We start from the raw sequence: 24137 nt of genomic DNA, 5'->3' as shown, positions 1-24137 counted from the left end.
AGCAGCATGGCGGAGTGGATAGAGCACGGACCTGAGAGTCAGAAGGTCATGGGTTCTAATCCCGGCATGGCCACTTGTCTGCCGTGTGACCTTGGGCAAGTCACTTCACTTCTCTGGTCCTCAGTTACCTCATCTGTAAGATGGGGATTGAGACTGTGAGCCCCACGTGGGACAGGGACTGTGTCCAACCTGATTTGCTTGTAACAACCCCAGCGCTTAGTACAGTGCCTGGCACATAGTTAAGTGCTTAAAAAATACCATTATTATTACTAAGCGCTTGGGAAAGTACAATACAACAATAAAGACAGCCAATCCCTGCCCACAACAAGCTCACAGTCTAGAGGGGGGGCGACAGACATCAGTACAAGTAAACTCCATCACTCCCCGCCATCCTTTCTCCCTCTCCACCCCCTTCACCCCCACCCTGCATTCTCTCCACTCCCTAGACACCCACCCTTCCCACCCCCTCCAGAAGCAGCGTGGCTCGGTGGAAAGAGCCGGGGCTTGGGAGTCAGAGGTCATGGGTTCTAATCCCGACTCCGCCACTTATCAGCTGTGTGACTTTGGGCAAATCACTTAACTTCTCTGGGCCTCAGTTCCCTCATCTGTAAAACGGGGATGAAGACGGTGAGCCCCACGTGGGACAACCTGATTATATTGTATCAACCCCAGCTCTTAGAACAGTGTTTTGCACATAGTAAGCGCTTCACAAATACCATCATTATTATTATTACCCCTCCCACTCCCTCCGGCCTGCTGCTTTCACTGGTTTTCGCGTCTGCAAAGGTATCTGCTCTCCTACCAGCAGGAATGCTGCCCTGGCCTTGGGCCAGCCAAGGATCAGCGAACAGGATAAAATTTCAGTTCAGATTTGCGGGAAGTTGCCAGGGTTGGGAGTAGAGATCTGGTTTGGTGAGTTTGAGGGCTGAGACACCCTTGCTACCGTGGAGAGGTGAACGGGGAGGGGGGAAGGAGGGGAAGGGGCGGGGCGGGTGGAACCACGGAGATGAGGCTTCACATTTGCCTTCAACCGTCGCGGTTTTAGGCCCATGCCCCCGAGGTCTCCTCCAGTGTGGGGTGGGGAGAGAGGAAAAAAGGGGTGGGAGAAACCGGGAAGGGGGAAGCCCGAAAGTCAGGCCTGGGAAGTGGCACAGCTTTTCTGATTTCCTCCTCATCAGGGACCAGTTTTTCTGATTTCCTCCTCATCGGGAGTTTTTCCGCCCTGGACCAGGGGTGCAAACGAGTTCAGGGCCGCCTTGAAATCGCAAGACCCCTCTCCAAGGACACTGAAGGCCCAGGGTTACAGAAAACCTAAAGGAGCGATCATCGAGGGAGGAACTGAAGTTTAAAGACAGCCGTGGCTTTAATCAGCGTGGTAGGGAGTAGTCGGACGCTCCCGGTTTTGGTTTCCCCAAGAGAAAGGGAGAAGAAGATGCGATAGTTTTCCTCCTGGGGAAAGCTTCGCAGTGGATGCGGTCGGTGAAGATCCAAAGACCCCGCAGGTAGGTGGGCCAGGGTGGGTGGCTCGCTCTTTGCCCTTCGTTCGCCCTTTTCCTTCACCCCCAAATCCTCCCCCTCCCCGCCAAACTTCAGCAAGTTTCTACATTCGTAAAAGCGGGGCTGATTCAATTAGCCAACTGATGTTATTGGGTTGATTAATCCTTTCCAGCGTTGACGCGGGGGAGGGGCGTTGTGGGACGGTGTGTGGGGAGGGGGGAATCAGCTGGTTTAAAGTTTGGAAAAGACGGGGCTGGCAAAAAGATGAGCTTGAAATTCAAGGAACATTTAAGACGCAAAAGTTGCCTTTAAAACGCTCAACTATTGGAGCCCCGCGTGCGAGAGAGCGGTCGAAGTTGTTCTGGTTTTAGGAGTGGCTCAGTGGAAAGAGCCCGGGCTTGGGAGTCAGAGGTCATGGGTTCTAATCCCGGCTCCGTCACTTATCAGCTGTGTGACTTTGGGCAAGTCACTTAACTTCCCTGTGCCTTAGTTACCACATCCATGGGGATTAAGATTGTGAGCCCCACGTGGGACAACCTGATCACCTTGTATCACCCCAGCGTTTAGAACAATGCTTTGCACATAGTAAGCGCTTAACAAATACTATCATTGTTACTATTATTTAGGGACAAATGGACCGTTCTTCAGCTAAAAGTGCCTTTCCTTCTGGCTGGAACAGGCAAAGGGGAAGAATTTATGGCAGATGACAAATCTTGTCTACATGTTTTGTTGTCTGTTTCCCTCTTCTAGACTGTGAGCCCGTTGTTGGGTAGGGACCGTCTCTATATGTTGCCGATTTATACTTACCAAGCGCTTAGTACAGTGCTCTGCACACAGTAAGCGCTCAATAAATACGATTGAATGAATGAGTGAATATTGTGTGACCTTGGGTAAATCACTTAACTTCTCTGTGCCTCAGTTACCTCATCTGTAAAATGGGGATTGAGACTGCAAGCCCCACGTGGGACAATCTGATTACCTTGTATTTACCCCGGCGCTTAGAACAGTGCTTGACACATAGTAAGCACTTAACAAATACCATAATTATTATTTACCCCCTTCCCCAATCAGCTTAAATGATCCTAATATCACAGTTCTCATTACAAATGAGAGAACGCTCAGGAAACCTTGACTCTTAATAGTGGGGTCGTTATGTTTAGGTGTGTATTATGTGCCAGACAATATACTAAGCGCTGGGTAGATACGAGCTAATTAGGATGGGCAAAGTCCATATCCCACATGGGGCTCACAGCCTTAATTCCCCTTTGACAGGTGAGGTAACTGAGGCCCAGAGAAGTGATGTGATTTGCCCAAGGTCACATAGCAGACAAGTGGCAGGGTCAGGATTAGAACCCAGGTCCTTCTGACTCACGGGCCCGTGCTTTATCCGCTAGGCCAGGGTGCTTCTTCCCTTCTTTACTCTGTTTCGTGAAGCAATCATGTAGATGGACAGTGCAGTCTTAACGAGTATGCTGAGGGCACATGATTTTAAAAGCTTTCTGGAGGCAGTCCCAACAAATATGCGGTAAATTGTTACACTTTTCGGAGGCCTGCCAGAGGGAAAGCAACTTAATGAAGTCCACTGAGGGAGCTACAGGTGCCAGATCAGAGAGGTGAAAAGTCATCTGTGGTATTAAGCAGAGCCTGGTAGAGGAGAAACGAAAGACAACTTGGACTTCCAGATAGAATAAAGATTCTTGTTCAACTTACTACAGAGGTTGACGGTCAGAAACTGTAGCAGCAATGAAAGCGGACTCTGAAAGTGAAATAATCAGTCAATCAATCACTCTTATTTATTGAGCGCTTATTATGTGCAGAGCACTGTGCTACGCGCTCGGGATAGTCCAATACAGCAGAATTAGCAGACACGTCTCCTGCCCATATGAGAGACAAGGCGGGGCAGACACTTTTATTTCTGCATTCTTTCTCTCTTATCTACTCTACCCTTCAACCCTCACCCACCCCCACAGCCCTACACGCATAAACTCTCTCTTTCCCCCACCCCAGGGTGGGGAGATGATTTGAGAGTTTGAGGAAACATTACAAAAATACCCAGTCCTCTGCCGGACGTTATACCAGGATTCCAGAAACCAGCTGTTAGAAGTCAGTAGCCATTTTTCCAGTTCTGTTCCTTTCCGAACCATTACAGTCTGGGATTTCATTTGGATTTAATTTGATTTAAAAAAAAAGGACCTCCAGAAATGTTGGCTAATAAATCAGTGGTATTCATTGAGCGCTTCCTGTGTGCAGAGCACTGTACTAAGCGCTTAATAATGAGTGAGTGGGAAGAAGAGCTGTAGGTGTACAGGGCTTGTCCCGTAATGGTTTTGGGGTTACTATTTAATCGGCCCCTCAACTACACTTCTGGGAAGTCCCATACCTATTTTTAGACTAGACTGAAAGTTCCTCGAGGGCAGGAATCATGTCTGCCCACTCTGTTGTATTCTCCCAAGTGTTTAAACCAGCCCATTGCAGACAAGAAGTGCTCAACAAATATCATTACTTGATTGATTGATTAGTGCTATAAAATGAGACCTACCCATTCTCAGAATGCTGCTCAGGGCAGCTGGTAACATTATGAATGAAGGGAAGGGAGAAACTGGACGTGCTGTGGGTTTCTTTTCATGATCACTGAATAATAATAATAATAACAATAACAACAATGGTATTTTAGACACTATATACCCAGCACATTACTAAGTGCTGGAGTCGATACAATTGGAGCCCAGTGTGGGGGTCTTAGTTTAGGTAGCAGGAAGAATATATATTTAATCCCCATTTTACAGAAAAGGACTGAGATAGAGAAGTTAAGTGACATGCTCGAGGTCATAGAGCAGACATGTTGCTGAGACAGGATTGGAGTTGCATTGCTACTGTATTAGCATGTCTGCTGTGTGACCTTGGGCAAGTTGCTTCACTTCTCTATGCCTCACCTCATCTGTAAAATGGGGATTGGGATTGGGAGCGCTGTGTGGGACCGGGATTGTGTCCAACTCGATTATCTTGTATTTACCCTAGTGCTTAATACAGTGCCCAGCACATAGTAACTGCTTGACAAATATCATTATTATTATTACTATGTTTTCTCAGGTTTTACACCTTGAATAAGAATAAACTGGAAAAAAAAACCTAAAATGCACACGTCCCTGTGGTTTGCTGGGTTTTGAGTAGCCTTGAGGAAGAATGTAGCAAAGTGGAGCAAGGGGCGAGAGCAGTTGAATTTGTTCTTTGGAAATGGAAAACTCAAGAACTGAGCTTGGCTGCTGTGGGGTGGAAATGGCAGTCTGTCTTGGTTTCCCCCAAAGTGGTAACACTCTGCCGTGGATCTCACTGACATCTCTCCAGGGTCTGCTTCCCCAGTGAGAACTTTGGTGAGCAGAAACTGAGTTTGGGGTTCACAGCAAAAGCCAGGGCCAGAGTTCTTTGCTTTGATTCACGCCCACGGTGAACTGTTAGCCTAGTTCTACCTCACTAAGAGACTACCAGCTGGGTTGGTTGCGGCATAATTCTTAGCAGAAGATGATAGTTGGCAATCTCAGTTTGTTCAAGCAGGGATTTGTTTTCTCCTTGTTCAGGATCTCGTGACAAGATTTCCTGGGACAAGATTTCCTGGTTAGTAATGGAGTTGTATTTGTCACCCTAAGCAATCACCTGTTCAGAAAAGCCACTCCAAAAAATTAAACGTTCATGGCAAAGGTCAGCTGATTTTCACAGGGTGCCAAATAGCATGTCTGGAGGACGTTCTGAGGGATTGTCATTGTGAGATTGTACTGGGGAAATATATGTAATCCACAAATCACTGCGCCATAAACACATTTAGTGGCCTTGCTGTGTGACTGACCCATTCTGTTCTAAACTGGAATCAGTTCCAGATATAATAATCGGACTCACCTTTTCCCACACTCCTTCTCCTCCTCCTCCTCTTCCTCCTCCTCCTCATCTTTCCATCCCCCACTCCTCAATCTCTTCCTCTTTCCCCTTGCCCTTATTTCACTAAACTCCAGCCTATGGACGTGAGGAGATGAATTCTTGCTTGGTGGATAGTGTAAAGCCGTCGTTGCTTAATGTTGTTACTCAAACATTGTCCACCCTAACTTCTGAAGGAAATGTTCTTAATATGTCTGTGCTGTATTGATCTCTTTCTTTGGGCCCTTCATGACTTCCCTACCCATAGTTTCCAGTCACTGTGCTGCTTTTGTGTAAGGGGTTCACAATCGAAGCATTGTTTAAATAGAAAAGTAAACACAGTACCTTGTGGAGTGCCATTTTGGAGGCATAGTCTGAAGAGAGGACCGAGAACTAATTCCATCCCAGATTCATTGGGATTTGCAGCATCTCACTCCACTGCCTCAGTTTACTACTTTTGTTTCCCTAAGAAAGTCTCCATCTGCCTCCATGTGTGTATTAATCAGATTCAGCTGTACCAGGCAACACTACTGCCGTGGAAACACAACCTGGAGAAATAAGGTAGCAATTTTCACCTCCCACGGGCTGAGGTTGGGAAGCAAATTATTTTTGGCAAACAATAAAACCCTCCGATATTCAATTGTGATTTTCTCAGCCAATTCTACTGACCATGTGAGATTGTTACATGGATTTCTCCCCCCAAGTGAAATTTTTCTGGGCCTGAAGATGGCCCTGAGCTTTCTTAGGGAGCTAAACCAACCCCTGTTCCTCATTTGGGACAATGAGGTGCCTCAAATTGTATTTCTTTCTGTTGCAATTTTTTAATGTCACGGTTCTGGGTACACCAAGTCTTTGCCAAGATTAGGCCCACCGTCTCAGTCTTGAGTCTCCAAGACAATGTCGGCTTTGTGCAGGGCTGATAGGCAGGCTCTGGAGGTTCAGAAGCACCTTAGAGCACCACTTCATATTAGTTGCCACTCAGTGGCCTGCTCTGTCCCCATTTATCAGGTGAATCTCTGTTCGGGTTCTTTCCTCACTTGGTTCACCTACGCTATTTTAAATTCTTAACTTTTCAGGGAAGAGTGCAGAGGTGAGCAGAGCAGCATAGCCTAGTGGAAAGAGCACAGGCTCTGGAGTCAAAGGACTCCAATTCCAGCTCCACCACTTGTCTGTGTGACCTTGGGCAAGACTTTTAACTTCTCTGTGCCTCAGTTACCTCGTCGGTAAAATGGGAATTAAGACCGTGAGCCCCTTGTGGGACATGGATTGTGTGCAACTATTAACTTGTATCTACCCCACTGTTTAGCACACTGCTTGGCACATAGTAAGCAATTAATACAATTTTAAAAAAGGTTGCAAAAAACACAATGACTTAATGGCCTAGTAGAACGAGCACAGGCCTGGGAGTTAGAAGACTTGGGTTCTATTCCCAGCTCCTTCACTTGAGTGCTGTGTGAGCTTGGGCCAGTGACTTAAATTCTCGGTACTTTTTGCTTCATCTGTTTTCCCTCCCCCTGTGAGCCCTTTGTGGGACAGGGGCCATATCCAATCTGACTGTATTGTATCTGCCCCAGAGTTCAGCACAGTGTTCGGCACATAGTCAGTGTCTAACAAATACCAGAGGAGAGATGCCCTGGTTGGATGGGCTTCCTCAAGTCCCTCAGATGGAGGCCTCTGGGCTGGACCTGAGCCATAACAGGAAGGTGGGGGGCTCATGAGGTGACTACGGGGAAGAGAAGGCTTGGCTGTTCAGCCCATTTTCCCAGGACCCAATATGATGTTGGTCCCTACTGTGGCTCTGGAGCTGATGGCAGGTGCCCTAATAATAATAATTGCGCTACTTGTTAAGTGCTTACTTTGTGCCAAGGACAGTTCTAAGCACTGAGGTAGGTATAAGGCATTCAACCCTAGTCTGGCTTTTTTCCTGGTTCATCCTGATTAGGGTATAGCCATGCCTAAATCCTTGAATCAAGCCATCAGTCAGTGGTACTGAATGCTTACTATGTACAGAGCACTGTACTAAGTGCTTGGGAAAGCACCATGCAATAGTTAGCAGACACTTTTCCATCTCCCATCTCATTCTGGGAAGCAGTATGGCTCAGTGGGAAGAGCACAGGCTTGGGAGTCAGAGGTCATGGGTTCTAATCCTGGCTCCGCCACATGTCTGCTGTGTGACCTTGGGTAAGTCACTTAACTTCTCTGAGCCTCCGTTACCACATCTGTAAAATGGGGATTAAGACTGTGAGCCCCATGCGAGACAACCTGATCACCTTGTATCCCCCCAGCGCTTAGAACAGTGTTTTGCACATAGTAAGCATGTAACAAATGCCATTATTATTATTATTATTGTTATTATTATTATTATTATCTCTCTTTGCCCCAGATTTTTCACCTGGAAAGTGGAGCTAATATTCACTCCCTGTCTGCAAACGCAAGGAGTGGAAGGAAAACACTCTGACCTCACAGGAGGGCATTGGCCATCTCGGGAAAAGCTCAAAAGATTTCAATCCTTTTTAGAATCATCATGGCCTAGTGGAAAGAACATGGTTCTGGGAGACAGAAGACCTGATTTCTAATCCCGTCTCTGCCAATACAATAGTTTGCAGTGTGAACTTGGGTAAGTCACTTAACTTCTCTGTGCCTCAGTTTCCTCAACTGTAATTTAGTTCTCCCTCCTACTTAAACTGGGGGCCCCACATGGGACAGGAACTGTGTCAGATCTAATTGATCGTACCTACCCCAGTGCTAAACAGTGTTTGACACATAGTAAGTGATTAACCAAAAAAAAAAAATACTCTCTTGCAGTCTGAAGGGTTCTTCTGAAGTGACTCAAACCCTCCCAGTTCCTTCAACCTCCATCTCCCCATACCCAGATCCCGAGGCCCCAGCCTTGACCCGTTCCATGTTATTGCCCATTTTAAACTTTAGTGTGTTCTCATCGTGATAGTCGTGAAATCCAGTGTGTTTGCCGTGAGAAATTATGGTCTTTATCAAAATGGAAGCAGAAATAATTCTTCAGTTCAATTAAATTCTCAGACTTGCCTCTTTGTGGTCAGCATACATTTTTAAGGGATTCAGAGGCACAGCCCCTCCTTTAATAATAATAATAACAAAAATAATATCAACAATAATAATTGTGGCATTCATTAAGCACTTACTATGTGCCAAGCACTTTACCAAGAACTAGAGTAGGTATAGGATAATCAGATCAGACACAGTCTCACACAGGGCTCATACACTAAAGAGGTCTTTAACCCCCCATTTTACAGGTGAGGAGACTGAGGCATAGGTAAGTCAAGTGAATTGCCCATTTATACATCAGAGCTGTCCATGGCAAAGGTTGGACAGTGAAGTTTGGACAAAAAGAAGGGCTAATCCAAGGAAAGATGTCTGAGAGCCTGGTTAAATCCATCAATCAATCAGTGTTGTTTATTGAGTGCTTAGTGGGTGTGAAGCACTGTATTAGACATTTGGGAGAATACAATATAATGGAGTGTGTAAACAAGATCACTACCCCTGAGGAGCTTACAATCTAGTTGGAGATACTGATTCATTCATTCAATCGTATTTATTAAGTGCTTACTGTGTGCAGAGCACTGTACTAAGCGCTTGGGAAGTACAAGTTGGCAACATATAGAGACGGTCCCTACCCAACAGTGGGCTCACAGTCTAGAAGGGGGAGACAGACAACAAAACAAAACATATTAACAAAATAAAATAAATAGAATAAATATGTACAAGTAAAATAGAGTAATAAATATGTACAAACAATACTAACAAACAAACTAACAATGTGTACAACAATACTGATGAAAAAATGAATTACAGATAGGTGAACAGCAGAATATAAGGATGTGGACATAAGTGCAGAGAGGGTGGAATGAGTATCCAAGTGCTCTGGGGGTGCAGATGTACAAGAATGGTACTCGTTTAGTGCTTACTATCCTGTCCTAAGCGCTGGGGTAGATATAAATTAATCAGTTTGGACGTAGTCCCTGTTCCATAGGGGGCTCAGTCTTAAGTAGGAAGGAGTTAGGATTTAATCCCCATTTTACTGAGGCACAGAGAATTAGGTGACTTTCCCAAGGTCACACAAAAGATGTGGCAGAGACAAGCTCTTAGTACAGTGCTCTGCACACAGTAAGCACTCAATAAATATGATTGAATGAATGATTAGAACCTACGTCCTCTGACTCCCAAAGTCTTGCTCTTTCCATAAGGCTAATAATAATAATAGTAATGATGGCATTTATTAAGTGCTTACTATGTGCAAAGCACTGTTCTAAGCGCTGGGGAGGTTACAAAGTGATCAGGTTGTCCCACAGGGGGCTCACAGTCTTAATCCCCATTTTACAGATGAGATAACTGAGGCACAGAGAAGTTAAGTGACTTGCTCAAAGTCACACAGCTGACATTTGGCAGAGCCGGGATTTGAACCCATGACCTCTGACTCCAAAGCCCGTGCTGTTTCCACTGAGCCACGCTGCTTCTCCCAAGTACATACATAGACCCACATGGGTATCACAGAAAAGAGGGTAGAGCAGGTGGAGAAATAAGACGTTAGTCAGGGAAGGTCTCTTAGAGGAGATATGATTCAATTATAATGATGGCGTTTATTAAGCGCTTACTATGTGCAAAGTACTGTTCTAAGCACTGCGGGGGATACAAGGTAATCAGGTTGTCCCACGTGGGGCTCACAGTCTTCCTCCCCATTTTACAGATGAGGGAACAGAGGCTCAGAGAAGTTAAGTGACTTATCCAAGGTCACACAGCAGACATGTGGTAGAGCCAGGATTAGAGCCCATGACCTCTGACTCCCAAGCCTGGGCTCTTTCCACTGAGCCACGCTGCTTCTCCATTTTAGTAGGATTTTAGTAGGGCCATGAGGAAGAGGAAAGTGGTGGACTGTTGGATATGAAGGGGAAGAGAGGACATGAAGGAGGGTCCGATGATGAGCGAATCACATGGAAAACACCAGACCCCAAAACTGATTCTGCTCCTGGTGAGAACCGGGAGAGCACGGATCCACACAGGGACAATGGGCTGCTGGGGACCGGCTCTGAAGGGGGCTTTGGGGACTGCAGGTGAATCCGGGTTTGCTCCTTCTTAGAGCAGGACTGGCCAGTTTGGGGAGGTTGAGGTAGAAAGAGCAGGCGGTCCCTGGCTGATTCCCTGTGAAGCGTTGCACCCTGAAGCCTGGCCTCAGGCAACTGAGTGCAATCCTATTTGCCAAACTCAGAAAACCAAACACCAAGTGAGCTCATTCCCTGCGTAGATAAACAACGGGTTGACCAAATCTTCATTCCTTGAACGGAACGTTTCTGCTCGGATTGTACAGTAGCTGTACTTTTCCTTCTAAAGGGCTCTTTGATTTGAGAGTGTGAAATGAAACTGACATCTTGGATAATAACTACAAATAGCTGGCCCTTTTGTATGGTTATTTCCGGGTCATGGGGATCCCAACACCCCAAACCTCAGCCCCATTCCCTGCCTTCCGTACAATCGATAGACTTGAGACTCAGTCTGGTAGGCTTTCTCCTGGTTCTCCTCTTACCTCTCTGACTAATCCTTCTTGTGTTTCTTTTCTTTCTTTCTTTTTTTAAACGGCATTTGTTAAGCACTTACTATGTGCCAACCACTTTACTGTGGGAACATGTCTACCAGTTCTGTTTTATTGTACTCTCCCAAGGGCTTAGTACAGTGCTCTACAAACAGTAAGGGCTCACTAAACATGAACGATTAATTGACTAAGAGCTGGGGTACATATAAAATAATTAGGTCAGATAGTCCCCATCCCACATGGGGCTCACAGTCTAAGTAGAAAGAAGAGCAGGTATTTAATCTCTATTTAACAGATGAGGAAACCAAGACATAACGAAACTAAAGTGGTTTTCCCAAGGTGTCACAGCAGGCAAGCAGAAGAACCGGGGATAGAACCCAGGTCCCCTGACTCCCAATGCTCTTTCCACTAGGACATGCTGCTTTTTTCAGCTGATTCTTTCTCTGCCTCCCATCCCCTAACAGTGGGTAATACTCCAAGCTCTGTTCAGGATCCCCTACTTTTCTCGATTTGTACAAACTCCCTTGGGGAGCTCATCCACTCCCAAAGCTTCAACTACAACTTCTTTGTTGATGACGCCCAAATCTACCTCTCCAGCCCTGACTTCTTTCCCTCTCTCCTGCCTCCAGGATATCTCTATCGGGATGTCCTGCTGGTAACCTCAAGCTCAACTTGTTCAAAACTGAACAACTCATCTTCCCTCCCAATTCCTCTCCCCCACCAAACTTTTCCTATACATTTGGCCCCACCACCATCTTCTCCGTCTTCCAAGTCCACAACCTTAGCATTATCCTTGACTCCTCCCTCTCTTTCAACTCCCATATTCGGTCAATCACCAAATCCTCCAGCCCATTCCTTGCCATCCAGATTGCTATCACCTTGGTCCAAGCTCTCTTCTTATCACACCTGAACTACTGCTTAGGCATTTTGACCAGTCTCCCTGCCTCCAGTCTCTCTCCCCTCCAATCTATACTTTACGCAGTTTCAAGGATCATCTTCTAGAAGTGTCACTCATCTCGTCTCCTCTCTCCTCAGGCCCCTCCGAAGACTTCCCATTTCTCTCCCCAACAAACAAAAACTCCTCCGATAAACTTCGAGACTTGGCCCCTAGCATTAGCATACTTATTATGTCCTCCCTCCCCAATTCTGTATGTATGTGTGCAATTGTCTAGTCAACTTATTCTGATTATCTCATTTCATTCATTCATTCAATCGTATTTATTGAGCGCTTACTGTGTGCAGAGCACTGTACTAAGTGCATGGGAAGTACAAGTTGGCAACATATAGAGACAGTCCCTACCCAACAATGGGCTCACAGTCTAGAAGGGGGAGACAGACAATGAAACAAAACTCATTTGTAAGTATTTTTATTTCTGTCTCTCCCAGTAGAGTGTAAACTCCATGTGGGCAAACTGTGTCTCATGCTTCTGTTGTACTTTCCGAAATGCTTAGTACAGTTAGGAGCACTGTGGCCTAATGGAAATGGTGTGGGCCCAGGAGCCAGAAGTCCTGGTTTCTAATTCCAGTTTTGTCGCTTACCTGGTGTGAGGCCTTGGGCAAGTCACTTCACTTCTCTGGGCCTTAGGTTCATCATCTGTAAAATGGGGATGAAATATCTGCTCTCCTCACCCACCTCCCAGATTAGATTGTGAGCCCCTTGTGGGACAGGGACCGAGTCTGACTTGATTATCTATTATCTATCCTGAAGCTTAGTACAGTGCTTGGCACATAGAAAATGCTTAATAAATACCATTACTGTTATTAACTCAATAAATGTCTTTAATACTGCTACAGTAATTGCTTAGTAAACACACTGTTGATTGACTGAAAGAAGAGATCGACTTTCCAATCGATCAGCGGCAGGCGTAAGAGGGGAGGGCAGCATAAAAGCTGTCATCAATGCTCAAGCTGGCTTTGGATCTGGGTATCCATGTTAATACTCATGGATCATGGACTTGAGAGTCAGATAGACCAGGGTTCTAGTCCTGATTCTGTCACTTGTCTGCTGGATGACTTTGGGTAGATCACTTAAATTCTCTGGTCCTCAGTTACTTCGTCTGTAAAATTCATTCATTCATTCAATCGTATTTATTGAGCACTTACTGTGTGCAGAGCACTGTACTAAGCACTTGGGAAGTACAAGTTGGCAACATATAGAGACGGTCCCTACCCAACAACGGGCTCACAGTGTAGGAGGGGGAGACAGACAATAAAACAAAACACGTGAACAGGTGTCATCAGAATAAATAGAAATAAAGCTAGATGTACATCATTAACAAAATAAATAGAATAGTAATTATGTACAAGTAAAATAAATAGAGTAATAAATCTGTACCAACATATATACAGGTGCTGTGGGGAGGGGAAGGAGGTAGGCTGGGGTGGGGGGGTTGGGGAGGAGGAGAGGAAAAAGGAGGCTCAGTCTGGGAAGGCCTCCTGGAGGCCTCAGTAAAATGGGAATTGAGACTGTGCACCCCATGTGGGACATGGACTGTGTCCAACTTGATTAGCTTATATCCACCCCAGCACTCAGTATATTGTCTGGCACATAGTAAGCACTTAAAAAATTCTATGAAAAAATGTCCCAAACGCTTAGGAAAAGAGTCCAGAAAATGACTACTGCGGGCTGACCTGGAGTTGTCCCTTTAATCTCTCCCAGAAAGGGGAGCCAGTGGCCATGATTACAAGCTTCCTGTACTTAATGGGTCACTTGAGGGAAAGTTAGGGGTGGAGAGGGAACAGTTAGGGGTGAGGGTTGATTCTTTTAACCATGAATATTGGGCAAGCAATACTACTAATTGTATTTATCAAGTGCTAACTGTGTGCCAGGCATAGTATTAAGATTGGCCTAGTAGAAAGAGCACTGATCTGGGCGTTAGAGGACTTGGGTTCCATTCTTGGCTCTGCCACTCATCTGCGGTGTGATCTTGTGCAAATCACTTCACTTCTCTGTGCCTCAGTTGCCTCATCTGTAAAATGGGGTTTATTATTATTATTAATTATTATTATTATTATTATTATTGTGGTATTTGTTAATCACTTAGTATGTGCTAAGCACTGTTCTAAGCACTGGGATGGATACAAGGTCATCAGGCTTCCCCATTTGGGGCTCACAGTCTTAATCCCCATTTTATAGATGAGGTAACTGTGGCCCAGAGAATAATAATAATAATAATGATGGCATTTATTAAGCACTTACTATGTGCAAATCACTGTTCTAAGCACTGGGGAGGTTACAAGGTGATAAGGTTGTCCCATGGGGTGCTCACAGTCTTCATCCCCATTTTACAAATGAGGTCACTGAGGCTCTGAGAAGTGAAGTGACTTGCCCAAGGTCACCCAGCAGACAAGTGGCGGAGCCGGGATTAGAACCCAAAACCTCTGACTCCCAATCCCATGCTCTTGTCACTAGGCCATGCTGCTTAGCGCTTGGGAGAATAATAACAATAATATTTAACAATTATGGTATTTGTAAAGCACTGGGCACTGTTGTAAGCGCTGGGTTAGATACAAGATATTCAGGTTGGACTAAGTCTCTATCCCACATGGGGCACACAGTCTTAGTCCCCATTTTCCAGATGAGGGAACTGAGGCTCAGAGAAGTTAAGTGACTTGCCCAAAGTCACACAACAGACAAGTGGCAGAGTCAGGATTAGAACCCATGACCTTCTGACTCCCAAACCCACGCTCTACTCAGTAGGCCATTCCGTAGCCTAGTGAGGCACTGGGCACTGTTCTAAGCACTGGGTTAGATACAAGATATTCAGGTTGGACTAAGTCTCTGTCCCACATGGGGCACACAGTCTTAATCCCCATTTTCCAGATGAGGGAACTGAGGCTCAGAGAAGTTAAGTGACTTGCCCGATGTCACACAGCAGACAAGTGGTGGAGTCAGGATTAGAACCCATGACCTTCTGACTCCCAAACCCACGCTCTACTCACTAGGCCATTCCGTAGCCAAACTTTAAGTCTAGCCAGAGCCCCCTCTGAGTACGTAGCAGGTTGGCCAGGGTAGCAGGTCGCTCGGGGCACTGTCCCTGCAAACTCCATCCCCACCCCAGAATCCCGCAGGAGGTGGCCAGAAAGCATTCCTGCTGGTGGGCAGAACTAGGCCGGCCACGGAATCGGGCACGGGTGGCAGCGCTGGGCATGGATGGCGGCATCAGGCATGGGCGACAGGGGCGTCCGAACTCGCGAGCCCCGTCGTAAGGCGAATCCGGGATCCCGTGACCCATTGGAGTGATTTCACTTTCCGAGGGCCATGTGACCCCAGAGCGCGGCCCGAGTGACTAAGGATTCGGCTCACAGCACATGATGGTGTCGTAATCGGGCCCTGGCTTTCCTGTTTCCAAATCCCAGAACCACCTTTTGCAATCTTGGTTTGATTTGAATCTCAGCTTTACTCTTTTAAGCAGCCCGGCAGATGGCATACCTCGAGCTGATTAAACGGGATGAACTCTTGTTACTTTTCTGCTCGGGATTCTTTTTCCATTGTAATTCATTTCACATTAACGATTGCCATGAAAGTAACTGTCAAGCCAGTTTGTCCTTTTTTTTTTTTTTTCTTTTTTCAGCACTTACACTTCCCACCTCAGAGGTTTTGCCAAATGCCAACTTCTGCTAGCTCTTCCTGGTTCGGGCTGGGTGGGGAGGGAATGCTGACTGCTCTGAGGGTTTTATTTTTTCCGAAGCCTGATTTCCACTTCCTCGAACGGCTCCACCTGCCCCACTGTTGGTCTCCCATGCCTGGGTCCCAGCCTGATGCACCAGAACCTAACCAGATCTGTCCGGTATGGAGCCTCTACCGAGGAGTCAGAGGTCATGGGTTCAAATCCCGGCTCCGCCAGTCGTCAGCTGTGTGATTTTGGGCAAGTCACTTAACTTCTCTAGGCCTCAGTTCCCTCATCTGTAAAATGGGGATGAAGACTGTGAGCCCCCCGTGGGACAACCTGATCACCTTGTAACCTTCCCAGCACTTAGAACAGTGCTTTGCATGTAGTAAGTGCTTAATAAATGCCATTATTATTATTATTATTATTATTATTAGTCCGAACTGGTGGATCTGAGTGGAGTGTGCAGAGTAGCCTGAGAGTCAGAGACCTCAAAGGGGCCCCAGCCCGGGCCTCCAGGTCCTAGGCAAGCCAACTCAGGTCAAAGGTTACCCTGCTGGAGAGAACTTGGCCAGCGGCTTAAAGCTCAAACAAAATTAATGTAGACGCAGGAAAAGTGGTTCTCCTACTGTCCCAGAATGGATTGGTCACTGGGCCAGAGAGTGGAAAGGGGCCGCTTATCAGAAGCAGGGTGGCCTATTGAAAATAATAATAATAATAGTAGTAGTGGTATTTGTTAAGCGCTTACTACATGCCAGGTACTAAGTGCTTGAGTGGAATCAAGCAAATCTGGTGGGATCCAGTCCCTGTCCCACATGGGGCTCACAGTCTTAATCCCCATTTACAGATGAGGCAACGGAGGCACAGAGAAGTGAAGTGACTTTCCCAAGGTCTTACAGCAGACAAGAGGCAGAGCCTGGATTAGAACCCAGGTCCTTCTGACTCTCAAGCCCATGCTCTATCCACTAGGCACCGTGATCTAGGAGTAAGATGACCTGTGTTCCGCCACTTCCCTGCTGTGTGGTCTTGGGCAAATCACTTCACTTCTCTGTGCCTCAGTTTCCTCACCGGCAAAACAGAGATTCAATATCTGTACTCTCTCCTACTTTGACCAGAAGCCCTATGTGAGACAGGGACTGTGTCCAACCTGATTAATTTGTATCTCCCCCAATACTTGACACATAGTAAGTGTTTAATAAATGCCAGTTATTATTATTAGGAAGATGAGGAGGACCATTTCTTGAGCATCCACTTGATGTAGTGCATTGTACTAGATGCTTGAAAAGTACAGAATAATGAACTGATGAATTCCCTGTCCACAAAGGGCTTTCCCGGTGATGGGAAAGACAAACATGAGCATACTTAAAACCAGAGTGAAAAAAAAAATGCATTGAGCAGACATGTATACGTGTGCTATAAGTTCATAAGTGCTGGAGTTAGCTGAAAGGGTGATATGGTTCAGAGAAAGTGAGAAACTAACGGGGGAAGATTGGAGGAGGAGGGATTTCTAAGAGGGATTTAAGTGTGAGGAGAGACAGAGGTCTGTCTGATGTAGAGCGGGGAGTGACTAGCCATCCCGCCAATACTGCTCCTTAAAGACAGAGATTGTGTCTTTTACTTTCATATTACTCTCCTCAGTGCCCAGTAAAGTGCTCTGTATCTAGTAGACGTGCAGGGCAGTGCTCCATAGTATATACAGAGAGAGTTGTCTTTCATGGTTGGAAAAAGACACCTGATAATGAGATTTGCATGTGTGTCCGTGTCCGCGCGTTTGACCTCCTGAAAGGCTCATGCAGAACCTACAGTTCCACTTGTACTGTGCGCCCGCAAAAACTATCTTCTGGTTTTTTTATGGTATTTGTTATACATTTACTATGTGCCAGACACTGTTCTAAGCTGTAGGGTGGATAAAAGGTAATCAGGTTGAACAAAGTCCATGTCCCAGTCCTGAGTTTACAGATGAGGTGACTAGGCACAGAGAAGCTAAGTGACTTGCCTAAGGTTACACAGCAGACAAGTGGCGGAGACAGGATTAGAACTCAGGTCCTTCTGACTCCCAGCCCTGTGCTTTATCCATTAGGCCACACTGCTTCTGTTGTACTGAAATGTTCATTATTTGTAGCTACCAATGCTGGTTTGGCTTTTGCCTCCTTGTTTTTCTATCCTTGCAGAGCTTGTAAAAAGAGGCTCCTTTTTTCAATAACTCAGTCATAATTACTGAGTTTGTACTTTGTTCAGGGCACTGTACTAATTGTTTGGGAGAGTACAACAGAGGTGGTCAACACAATTCTATTGTGCTCTTCCTTGATTGCAGTGTGTTGTGCTGGTCTGCTCGCAGTATTTACTATCCAGTTTGGGGCTGAAATACAGTATAGTCTGAGGCTTCATTTGTTATTTCTTGGCTTTCTGTTTCTTAATTTCAACTCACCACACCCGTAGCTGCTTGGGTATCCCCATATGCCGTGGATTTTTCTCACAAGTCACACAAAGCGTGGCTGTGTCGAGGCGAGCATAGCTTCAAAGTCAGTCAGTCGTATTTATTGATTGCTTACCGTGTGCCGAGCACTGTACTAAGCATTTGGAAGAGTACAGTATAATAATTAAACAGACACATTCCCTGCCCACAGTGAGCTTACAGTCTAAAGGACAAGCTTACAGTCTAGAGTAAAAGCTTCTAGTCACTTAACTTCTCTGTGTCTGTTACCTCATCTGTAAAATAGGGATTAAATAATAATAATAATAATGATATTTGGTAAGCGCTTACTAATGCAAAGCACTGTTCTAAGCGCTGGGTGAGGGGGGATACAAGGTGATCAGGTTGTCCCGCGTGGGGCTCACAGTCTTAATCCCCATTTTACAGATGAGGTAACTGAGGCACAGAGGAGGTCATGCAGCAGACAAGTGGCAGAGCCAGGACTTCTGACTCCAGGCCCATGCTCTATCCATTAGGCCACGTTGCTTAGTTCAGTGCTCTGCACACAGAAAACACTCAATATATATGACCGATGGATTGATTGTTGCATCCTCCAGCATGGCTGCAAATAATAAATTGAACTAAGCATCCCTCCTTTACGCCTTAGGCAATGGACAATGGATCGGACAGGGCATTAACTTATATCCAGCCCCCCTTCTAGACTGTGAGCCCGCTGTTGGGTAGGGACCATCTCTATATGTTGCCAACTTGTACTTCCCAAGCGCTTAGTACAGTACTCTGCACATAGTAAGCGCTCAGTAAATACGGTTGAATGAATGAATGAGAGTCTACATCTGGGAGAAGCCATGTGGTGAAGTGGCAAAGCCCCAATCTAGCAGCCGTAGTGCTCCGGTTTGAGTCTGAGCTGTACCGCTAATCTGCCACGTGACCCGGAGTGAGTCACCCTGTACCTCAGTTTTCCCATCTGTAAAATGGAAAAAAAATAATACCTGCCTCCTCTCCCTACTTCACAGTGTTGTGAGGGCTGAAAAGAATTAATGTGAGAGTGCTTTGGTAATAAAAATGTTATAGAAAAACCAAGTTTTTATTAATATCTTTAAAATACACATTATAAATGACTAATTTATTCATATTAACATCTGTCTCCTTAGCTAGCCCGTGAGCTCATTATGGTCAGCGAACGTGTCTGCTAATTCTATTATATTGTACTTTGTCAAACACCTAGTACAGGGCTCTGCACATAATAATAATAATGATGGCATTTGTTAAGCTCTTACTATGTGCAAAGCACTGTTCAAAGCACATAGGAAGCACTCACTAAATACTACTGATTGATTAAAACTGATGATGTCAATGCTTTTGTAATAATAATAGTGATAATATTATTGGCATTTGTTAAGCACTCACTAGGTGCCACGCACTGTGCTAATCACTGAGGTTAATACAAGATAATCAGGTCCCACATGGTGCTCACAGTCTCAGTAGGAGAGAGAATAGGTCATAATAATTATGGTATTTAAGTGCTTACTATGTGATAAGTACTGTTCTAAGCACTAGGGTCGATATGCGGTAATCAGGTTGGACACAGTCCCACATGGGGCTCACAGTCTTAGTTCCCATTTTACAGATGAGGTAACTGAGGCCAGGAGAAGTGAAGTAACTTGCCTAAAGTCACACAGGTGATAAGTGGCTGCTCCGGGATTAGAACCCATGACCTCTGATTCCCAAGCCCGGGCTCTTGCCACTTGAGCCCCCAATATGCAGATGAGGAAACTGAGGCACAGAGAAGTGACATACCCAAGGTCATGATTCCCAGGCTCTTTCCACTAGACCAAGCTGCTTCTCTAAGGACTATGAAAACTGGACAGTAGTAGCAGTAGTATTTATTAAGCACCTACTGTGTGCAAACCACTGTACTAAGTGCTGGGGGAAAATACCCAGTACCTGGACTCACATAAAAATAACTGTGGCAGTTGACAAGTGCTTCCTATGTGCCAAGCACTGTTCTAAGCACTGGGGTAGATACAATATCATCAGTTGGAACCCGAGTCCCTGTCCCACATGGGGCTCCCAGTCTAAGGCGGAAGGAGAACAGATACTGAATCTCTATTTTATAAATGAGGAAACTGAGGTACAGAGAAGTTAAGTGACTTGCCCAAGTTCACACAGCAGGCAAGTGGCTGTACTGGGGTTAGAACCCATGTCTCCTGACTTCCAGCCTTGTGCTCTTCTCACTAGGTCCCCAAGGGGATCACAATCCAAGAATAGTGTCGGGGGAATGGTTTGGTGACAGACACAAGAAAAGATAAAACATTAAAAACACAAGCCGCAAAGAAGACAAGGACAGTGTTAAATGCAATAAGAGTAATGTGGCACCCTGCCTAGAGGAATAGAGTTTCAGGCTTCTAATAACTGTGGTATTTGTTAAGTTCTTAGTATGTGCCAAGCACTGTACTAAGTGCCGGGGTGGATACCAAATGATCATGGAACGAACAGTCTAAGTAGGATGGAGAATAGGTATCGAAGCCCCATTTTGCAGATGAGGGAACTGAGGCACAGAGAAGTTAGATGACTTGTCTAAAAATCACACAGCAGACAAATGGCAGAGCCAGGATTAGAACCCAGGTCCTCTGAGTCCCAGGCCCGTGCTCTTTCTATTAGTACATAGTACTAACGCTTGGAAAAGCAGCGTGGCTCGGTGGAAAGAGCACGGGCTTTGGAGTCAGAGGTCATGGGTTCGAATCCCGGCTCTGCCAATCATCAGCTGTGTGACTTTGGGCAAGTCACTTCACTTCTCTTTGCCTCAGTTCCCTCATTTGTAAAATGAGGATGAAGACTGTGAGCCCCCCGTGGGACAACCTCATCTTGTAACCTCCCCAGCACTTAGAATGGTGCTTTGCACATAGTAAGCACTTAATAAATGCCATCATCAATCAATCAATCAATAGTACTTCTCAGAGTCCCATGGATCTGGTGGTAATGGGTAATGGGGGTGATACCCAGGCTTCCAGGGTGCAGCCAAACCCCAAAGTTTTTAGATTTGTGGGGACCTCGTAGTGTTGTGGCAAAGTGGCAGCAGTGGATTGGCCTTTTCCCTTAAGGAAATGAGCCCGCCGAGTGCGTTACCCCCTATTCGGTCTTCGACCTTACCAATAAAACTTTATTAAAACTTTCGGCAGTCACGTGCTGTCTGACTAATTCTGGTGGCCATCCGGAACAACCGCCGCCATCATTTGTACAGATTCATTACTCTATTTATTGATTTATTTATTTTACTTGTACATATCTATTTATTTTATTTTGTTAATATGTTTGGTTTTGTTCTCTGTCTCCCCCTTCTAGACTGTGAGCCCACTGTTGGGTAGGGACTGTCTCTATATGTTGCCACTTGTACTTCCCAAGCGCTTAGTGCAGTGCTCTGCACACAGTAAGCGCTCAATAAATACGATTGATCGATCGATTGGTGAAGAAGGTCTTCATCAGCACTAGCAGCCGTTGTCCCACTTGCCTCGGTGCTTCCTCCATCACAGCTGATCGTCTCTTCAGGGCAGTTAGGAGTTTCTGGCTGGGTATGCACCATTTGGCTAATCGGGAAACTGTTCCTTGCCCTGAAGGGCTAGTTTAGGTCTAGCCGGCTGGCCCTTGGTCAATTGCTGGTGTTCAGCATAACCACCTGACTTGAGTTGGGGTGCCCAGCCCAACTCAGCTCAACCAAGCCTACACAAAGCCCAATTTAGCCCAACCCAGCCCAGCCCAGCCCAGGCTTGCCCAGCACATAGCCCAACCTAGCCCAGCCCAGCCAAGTCCAACTCAACCTACCCGGCTCAATCCAGCCCAGCTCAACAAACTCAGTCCAGCCCAACCCAACTCAACCCAGCCTAGTCGAAGAAAATATGTTGCCAACTTGTACTTCCCAAACGCTTAGTACAGTGCTCTGCACACAGTAAGCGCTCAATAAATATGATTGAATGAATGAAATGAATGAATAGTAGAGCTGAGATGAGTTGGGGTTCTCAGTTAACCCCAGGAGAAGCAGCGTGGCTCAGTGGAAAAAGCCCGGGGTTTGGAGTCAAGAGGTCATGGGTTCAAATCCTGGCTCTGTCAATTGCCAGCTGTGTGACTTTGGGCAAGTCACTTCACTTCTCTGGGCCTCAGTTCCCTCATCTGTAAAATGGGGATGAACACTGTGAGTCCCCTGTGGGACAACCTGATCACCTTGTACCCTCCCCAGTGCTTAGAACAGTGCCTTGCACACAGTAAGCGCTTAATAAATGCTATCATTAAGCACTTAGTACAGTGCTCTGCACACAGTAAGCGCTCAATAAATACGACTGATGAAGTTAACCAAAGCGAAAACTGGAGGAGGTGAGATGGATCAGGATTGGAATTGCAGCACTGTTGTTTTTTTTATGGTATTTGTTAAGCGCTTACTATGTGCCAGGTACTGAACTAAGCACAGCTCTCTTCCTCCATTCAAGGTCCTACTGAGAGCTCACCTCCTCCAGGAGGCCTTTCCAGACTGAGCCCCCTCCTTCCTCTCCCCCTCACCCCCCTCTCCATCCCCGCATCTTACCTCCTTCCCTTCCCCACAGCACGTGTATATGTATATATGTTTGTACATATTTATTACTCTATTTATTTTGCTTGTACATATCTATTCTATTTTATTTTGTTAGTATGTTTGGTTATGTTCTCTTTCTCCCCCTTTTAGACTGTGAGCCCACTGTTGGGTAGGGACTGTTTCTATATGTTGCCAACTTGTACTTCTCAAGCGCTTATTACAGTGCTCTGCACACAGTAAGCACTCAATAAATACGATTGATTGATTGATAGAAGAGAAACCAATAGATCTAGGATGTAGGAGAGTTTATTCCAGAAGGAATGAGAGTCCCCAAGATCACATCTAAGTGGGGCTGGAGGTAGGAAGGGTGGTAGAAGGAGAGTGCAAGGGATAGGTGGGGAGGAAAAGAGGAATGAATAGTTTGGGGTGAAGGGTCACTGAGTCTTATTAGGGATGAGTGATTTACGGTGATGGTGGAAGGAGACATGGCAGAGTGCCTTGAAAGGGACCCATCACTTGGTGGCCAAGATGGGGTGGAGTAGATCACGTGCTGAGGGATGAGGTTCATTTATTCATTCATGCATATTTATTGAGCACTTACTGTGTGCAGAGCACTGTACTAAGCACTTGGGAAGTACAAGTTGGCAACATATAGAGATGGTCCCTACCCGACAGCGGGCTCACAGTCTAGAAGGGGGAGACAGACAACAAAACAAAACATATTAACAAAATAAAATAAAATAGAATAGTAAATATTTATGAAGTGCTTACTATGTGCCAAGCACTGTTCTAAGCACTGGGGAGGTCACAGGGGGTCATCTCACGGGGGGCTCACTGTCTCCATCCCCATTTTACAGATGACTACTGAGGCCCAGGGAATAATAATAACAATAATAATAATAATAATAATGGCATTTATGAAGCACTTACTATGTGCCAAGCACTGTTCTAAGCACCGGGGAGGTCACAAGGTATCGGGTCATCCCACAGGGGGCTCACAGTCTCCATCCCCATTTTACAGATGAGGGAACTGAGACCCAGAGAATAATAATAATAATAACAACAACAATAATAATAATAATAATAACGGCATTTATGAAGTGCTTACTATGTGCCAAGCACTGGTCTAAGCGCTGGGGAGGTCACAAGGTGATCAGGTCATCCCAGGTTATCCCAGTGTCTGGAGCTGGAATAGGAAAAATGGGTTGGAGCATTCCTTCCTTGAGGGAAAGGGTCCTGGGAGAAGGGGAGGAGAATTAAGGACAGGTAGCTAGAGGAAGGATAGTCACTGAGAGCATATATTGGCCACTGCTCACTGCCCAGGTAAGCAGCCCAATCTCATACTGCTTAGTATAGTGCTTTGCATACAGCAAGTGTTCAATATGTACAATTGAATGAATAAAACGTCTCCAAATTGCCCCGAATGGCTGCAGCCTTCACAGCACAATACAGAAGGTGCTCAATAAATATGATTTGATTGATTGAAAGCAGAGAGTTGGCAGAAAAGGTCAGTGTAGACTGTAAGCTTGTTATGGGCAGAGAATGTATCTGCTAATTCTGTTGTATTGT

At 45.7% G+C, this 24137-nt stretch overlaps 1 protein-coding gene across 2 annotated transcripts in view; it reads left to right on the top strand.

The window, feature by feature from the left end:
- Window positions 1-1125: 1125 nt before the first annotated feature.
- RBM47 (RNA binding motif protein 47) overlaps window positions 1126-24137 on the top strand; it is a 156080-nt gene continuing 133068 nt past the window's right edge. Inside the window, exon 1 of one of the 2 annotated variants that reach the window (XM_038752392.1) lies at window positions 1126-1502. The gene's annotated coding sequence lies outside the window, so the exon portion shown is untranslated. The remainder of the gene's footprint in view (window positions 1503-24137) is intronic. The other variant, XM_038752388.1, reaches the window with a different exon arrangement.

This window comes from Tachyglossus aculeatus, chromosome 10 (assembly GCF_015852505.1).
Source record: "Tachyglossus aculeatus isolate mTacAcu1 chromosome 10, mTacAcu1.pri, whole genome shotgun sequence".
In the NCBI taxonomy this organism is placed as follows: Eukaryota; Metazoa; Chordata; class Mammalia; order Monotremata; family Tachyglossidae; genus Tachyglossus; species Tachyglossus aculeatus.
This window is presented reverse-complemented; position numbering and strand designations above follow the sequence as displayed.